This window comes from Pongo pygmaeus, chromosome 15, assembly GCF_028885625.2.
Source record: "Pongo pygmaeus isolate AG05252 chromosome 15, NHGRI_mPonPyg2-v2.0_pri, whole genome shotgun sequence".
NCBI lineage: Eukaryota > Metazoa > Chordata > Mammalia > Primates > Hominidae > Pongo > Pongo pygmaeus.
Genome location: NC_072388.2, coordinates 18,774,587 through 18,781,064, shown reverse-complemented (window position 1 = coordinate 18,781,064; position 6,478 = coordinate 18,774,587). Strand labels below are relative to the sequence as shown.

At 44.8% G+C, this 6,478-nt stretch overlaps 1 pseudogene; it reads right to left on the bottom strand.

Moving 5' to 3' along the window:
• LOC129012924 (epididymal secretory protein E3-alpha-like) lies at positions 1 to 437 on the bottom strand (annotated as a pseudogene).
• Positions 438 to 6,478: the final 6,041 nt, after the last annotated feature.

Genomic DNA, 6,478 nt, shown 5'->3' with positions numbered 1-6,478 from the left:
CTAGTTGCTGATAGGCTCCACCATCCTCAGGTCTCCTATGCTATCAACATACCCATCCTTGCCACAGTGGAATTCAATGTAGTTGAAGCTCTCTGTGTAGCTATTGTTGTACTTCTCCCACTGACACTTGAGTACTTTGAGGGCACCCTGGGCCCATACATAGGCATTTCTATATCGGTTATTCTCATTTCAATAATGCATCTACACTCCATTTTGTGCCATAAGCTATAGATGGACATATGAGAGCTCTTGTGTTTCAGAGCTTCTTTTTCTCTCATGAGGACATCACATTTGTACTCTTCAAAATCTCAGCTTGTATCTAAATAGCACAGGGTCATGAATTCTCTCCAGGAAATGTCCTTGCTGTGTACAAGTAGCCTGCAAAGAATGCAAAGCAGGGCCAAGGGACTGCCCCAGATCTTCAGAGAGGATGCCATTTCAGTCACCAGGGACACCTGTGTGTCCACAGGGAAAAGAAAGAAAAGCATCATGTAGACAATGTCCAGAGAGCTGACCTTTATCTTAAAGTTGTGTTTCCTGCCAATGCAAGCACTCAGCACAATTTTACTATTTGGTTCCCTGATTAGAAGATAATTCTCGTAAGAGAATAAAGTTTCTAAGAACTAAAAATATGCTTCATCTTATGTGAGCCAAACACAAAGTTGGAAAAAAATAGATAAAGTTCATTTTGAGAATTTCAAACATCTCCTGTCTACTCTGTCATCCACCCAATCCGCAGTGGGTAGAATCACCCCATCACCCTCCAGCTGGCTTCTTTTCACCAGATCAACTCTCAGGAAGTCATGCGTGCAATAGAAAATGGCATTTTAAGCTTTTTGTCTGCGAAGTGGAAAGGGCTGTAACTTTTTTTTGCACATTAAATATTAAAGTTTATTAAAAATTGCTCATATTGAAAAACAAAGACATCAGTTATACCCACTCCACGAACACACAACACATACACAATCCAGACACAATTATGTTATTAGTGTCAGCTCAAAATTATTAAGCAAATACTGAAATGTAGATAAGTTCCAGAAAACAGCAAGCAGAGGCTAGAAAACATTTATAAAGCTCTTAGTTGTCATGGCAACAGATAAACTCTGGTATCTGAAATTGTAGAAATCAGAAGTTGAACATTTGTGTGACATTACTTTTCTCTGGTTTTTCAAGGGATAAGAGGGAAACTTTTCCAATTAAGTTGTTCCAGGGCCTTCTTGAATTTAACAGATGGCTGTTACAAAGACATTAATTGAGGTTGTAGGACAAGGGATCCGTGGATATCTCCGTTCCCAAAAAAAGTGAGCAGATCTAAAGGCAGAGACTGACTTCCAGGTTAGGCAGCCTGCAGAGCTAGTGCTGATCCATCCTCCTCTATCATGTCCCCCATGAGAGCCGTAAACACATGGATGCTGAAGGCAATGCTGTTTTTTGATTCCTGTTTTCATGCATTGCTCACAAGCTGCAGATGCATGCCATGGGCACTGTTGCCTGCCCTGCCCCTCTCCTTGCTCTCCAGGGCTGTGCCTTTGCTAATGTACCAGTCAGGATGCTTTTTCTTCCTTTCTTCCTGTCTGGGTCTTCCTCAGCATCTTCTGAGTTATGAGGCTGCTGCTGGGCGGCTCCAGAGACTCCACTTCGGTTCCATCTGGCTGGGGAGGTCTCACAATCATGGCAGATGGCAAAGAGGAGAAAGTTACATCTTATGTGGATGACAGCAGGCAAAAAGAGCAGGGCTGTCACATTTTAGAGGAGGGTAGAAGATGAGTGACTACTAGGCAAGTGGTTCTTAGGCAGGAAGGCTTTGATTCTCTAAAATCACAGCCCAGGCTACAATTACAATGACTCTACAAAATGATGCTTCTCCAATATCTTGATGTCCTTATAACACTTCTCCCAAAGCCTGGGTGGAACATATGATTACTCCTAACTACCCATATTCCTTCTCAGGGGCCATTCCCCTAATTATCACTATGACAAATGATCTTCATTTGTCAGAGCTGCTTATTGACGATGCCATCATAAAAGGACACCAGTTTAGATATATAGCTGTAATCAATTAGGCAAAAAGACTAAAAGAGTCCCTACCCGAGCTACTGTGGTCACAGCCTAGGATGTATGGTTGTTTGAAAAAGTTACCTCTTTAAACCAGCTCTCTGTCCTCATTTGCCATGAGGAGTGTTCCTGGCCCTACTGAACCTCTAACCTGATTCACAGCTCTGAGCTTCGGTGTCCTCACCGATGTAGGGCCTAATAACAGCTCCCTACAGACCTGTGAGAGTCTAATGAGATGCATGTATGTGAGAGCACTTCTAACAATGTCAAATGCCCATATCAGACACAGAACAAAGGGTCGGTACTTCCTGTCTGTGGAACCCTGTCCTGGTGATAAAGACCTACACAGGATAGGAGATAGGATGCAAGCAGCTTTAATGCATTGTGGTTGAGGTGACTGGGGGTGAAGGAAGGGAGGGGCAGGGAAAAGCTTTTATCAGTGGGAATGAGGCTGACTGGAATTCAGGCCTTAGTTTTCCGTGATTTGGATCCTCCATTATTTGCTATCTAAAAGCTCAATCAGGCTGGGGGCTCACACCTGTAATCCCTTCACTTTGGGAGGCCGAGGCAGGTGGATCACTTGAGGTCAGGAGTTCAAGACCAGCTTGGCCAAGATAGCGAAACCCCGTCTCTACTAAAAATACAAAAAAATTAGCCTGGCATGGTGGTGTGTGCCTGTAACCCCAGCTACTCAGGAGTCTGAGGCAAGAGAGTCACTTGAACTCGGGAGGCGAAGGTTGTAGTGAGCAAAGATAGTGCCACTGCACTGCAGCCTGGGTGACAAAGCAAGACTCCATCTCAAAAAATTAATACTAGGCCAGGCGTGGTGGCTCACGCCTGTAATCCCAGCACTTGGGAGGCCAAGGTGGGTGGATCACTTGAGGTCAGGAGTTTGAGACCAGCCTGACCGACATGATGAAACCCCATCTCTACTAAAAATACAAAATTAGTTGGGGGTGGTGGTGTGCGCCTGTAATCCCAGCTACTCGGGAGGCTGAGGCAGGAGAATTGCTTGAACCTGGGAGGTGGAGGTTGCAGTGAGCCGAGATTGTGCCACTGCACTCCAGCCTGGGCAACAAGGGCAAAACTCCGTCTAAAAAAAAAAAAAGAAAAAAAAATAATACTAATAAATAAATAAAAATAAAAGTTCAATCAACCCCCTTCCAGTGCTCCTGATCATCCCCCGAGGGTCCTCAGCAGAGCAGTTCTTACCCTACTCAGACTCTGAGTTCAGGTCAGTGGTTATAGTGAAGAACCCAGTGAAAATGCTCAAACGTCCTTTTCGGATTCAATCAGGACACTATGTACAAGTCTTGACTATGTTACAATTAAAAGTAAGAGTGAAAGGAGTGACTTTGAAAAGGAAAAGTGATGGTGTCTGGGACACAACTGGGGGATAAATGTGTCAATAGAATATGGGCAGAGGGTATAGAGACAGGAATAGAAAATAAATTCTACCATAAGTGAAATAATGTGTCCAGCAAGGATTACTTCTTTTAATTACTCTAGGAAAACACACTCTGTTCCTCTATTCTCACACAACGCTTCTGACACCAGATGCATGGGTTTTTTCCACATCCAGCAATTCTCCAACTCTCCAAACATTAGCTTGGTGCCCTAAAATTTAACCCAATTCTGACTTTTCCACTTGGAGTTAGCGTTAGATCTCACAAGTTAAGAGCTCAGCCCCATAAGATGCCGCCTACTTTAGATGCCACTGGCAAGTCTGGGCCTCCAGTACTTCTGACCAACCAGCTATAAATTGGAGCTTCCAACCACTCCTTCCTTAGATTTGATAATTTGCTACAATGGCTCATAGAACTCATCAAATCACCTTATTTACATTTATCAGTTTATTATCATGAGCGCAACTAATGAACAGCCAGATGGAAGGGGTGCATAGGGCTAGGTATGGGAGGGGAAAGGTGTGGAGCTTCTTTGGCCTCTGGGCATGCCACAATCCCAACGCCTCTATGTATTCAGCAATCTGGAAGCTCCTCAGGTTGTATGTCCGAGAGTTTTTATGGAGCTTGATCTCCAGTCCCTGCCCCCTTTCTGAAAGTCAGTGGGTTGGCTGAAAGTGTCAACCTTGTAATCCCTGGTCTTTCTGTGGCCAGCCCCCTCCTGAGGTCATGTAGGGGCCCCGCCTTAAGTTACCTCATTAGCATAATCTCAGGCATGATCAAAGGGGCTTATTATGAAAAACAAGACACTCCTACTTAAGCCGAAATAGCCTGCTTCAAAGATGAATAGCCTCACCGTTTGCTTTGTTCAATATTTAACCATATACTTGCTTAAGAGATCCAGGGGGCAATCTTGAAATAAACCAAGTATGAAATTGAGATTGTAGAGTCCTCCTTCTCAGAAAAATCACTGAGTAGTTAATCCATAACCTGGTTGCAGTCATGGTGATGCCAGCCAGACCTCCAGGTGGTTCATTACTGAAGACAGTCATCAGAATGAGACATACAGCCCTGCATCCTGCACCACTCCTGCTCATAGTTTCCATGCCTCCTTTTCCTTTAAAATCCCTTTGGCTACCCTAAACATTTGACATAGTCTTTGAGGCACTAGTCCACCACCTCCTCAGGTTGCCATCTCTTGAATAAACCTGCTTTTCCTTCCACCAACCCTTGTCTCTTGAGTTTTGCTTTCAAGTGGTGAGCAGCTGAACCTGAGTTTTGTAGGATACAGTAAATTCCTCTTCAAAGTTTAGCCTGTTAACTTCCTTTAAAATTCAAGAGGGAGAAAAATTGTTAAGTACAATGAGCTCTGAGGTCCTCTTCAAAGAACCAATATGTCAGTATGTTCAGCTTCCATGTTCTTTGTTCTCCATCTTAAAGTTTAACATCCTCGTTCCTTACACCTCCTTGCCTCTAGTTTCAGTAAACAACCCCCTCCTAGACTCTATCACCTGTTCTGTCCTTAGGCATCCTTAGTCACCTGTTCTGTAACTGTCCTTCCCTCTGAAACTCGTCACCCCGCCACTCCGGCTGGTACCCTCGCTCTTTTTAAAATAGCAGTTGGAATTAGCTTAGACTGTGAGGTCCAACCCTAGCCAATAGGGGAAAGACACAGCAGTAGGGAGTAGCTGCGGGGTTAGAAATAAGACCCCCTTCCCCTTCCCCTTCCTCTTCCCCTCCCTTGCCCAGTGTGCTCTCACCATTGCTCCATCCGTGAGATGCCCCCTTCTATAGAAGTACATTGGTTTGCTGTGAAAACTTGTCTGAGTGCTATTTTCAACCTGTGTCACCGAGCATTTACTTCCAACAAATTTGGGGGCCCGCCCGGGATCCCATTCTCCTCTGGGGAAAAGTCTCTGATCACCTCTCGTGAGGAGACGCATCCCGCTGCCTCAGTGCGGCGGCCAGGGGTAAGGATTCGAGACCCACCCGGCATGCAGAATAAACCCGGACTCTCAGCAAAGCGGGAAGAAAAGGCCTACAAATAAATACCACGGCAAACAGGTAACTCTGTGCACAGACCAAGATAAGAAAAGCTGCGGGGGCGGTGAAGTATTTCTTGGTTGGGACACATCAAGGTAAGAAATGCTGCAGGGGCAGTGAAGTATTTCCTTGGTGGTCGGGACATCCTGGAGGTTGAAAGTGTGTGGCTGAGATACACAATTGAGTGCAGAGTGAGTGCAGAGTCCAGATCTGGTTCTGCATCGACCTCATACAGCTTAAAGGTGGCTTGCCCATCGTGGGGTTTATACCGACCCGCTCTAATAGGAGAGATTGAGCCCCACAGACTCGCTAGGTTGTGAGAAATCTCTGGTAAGAGAGATTGAGCCCTGCAGACTCAGGGAAAAACACTTTCTCCAGGATGGCAAATACAGCAAGTAAGACAAAAGATAGGAAAGATCATGATCATGATAATATCCCCTGTGGTAGTCCCCTAGGCCTAATGTTAGAATATTGGAAGGGTAATGGAAGGACCCAACACAAGAAAATGAAAAAAATAGGGCCGTTTTATTTGGACTAAAGTACCTTCCTCTCCCCAAACCAGCTGCCACCCCAGACTCTTCCCTAAACCTAAAAAAGGAGCTTAAACCACTCTTAGATGACCCTTATGGAGTGACAGATCAAATTAATCAGTTTTAGGACCCCAGTTATATACTTGGGCTCAGTTAATGTCTATCTTAGGCATCTTATTCTCAGGAGAAAAAAGGAGCATGATACACAGGGCCGCCATGACCATTTGGGAACATGAACACCCTCCCAGTCAGAATGTCCCAGCGACTGAACAAAATTCCCAGCCTAGGATCCTTAATGGGATAACAACAATACAGCCCATCGAGGAAATATGAAAGACCTTAGGGAGATGGTAATAAAAGGAATTCGAGAATCACTGCCCTGTGCCCATAATCTTACCAAGGCCTTTAATATAAAACAGAGAAAAGATGAGGGACCAATAGAATTTT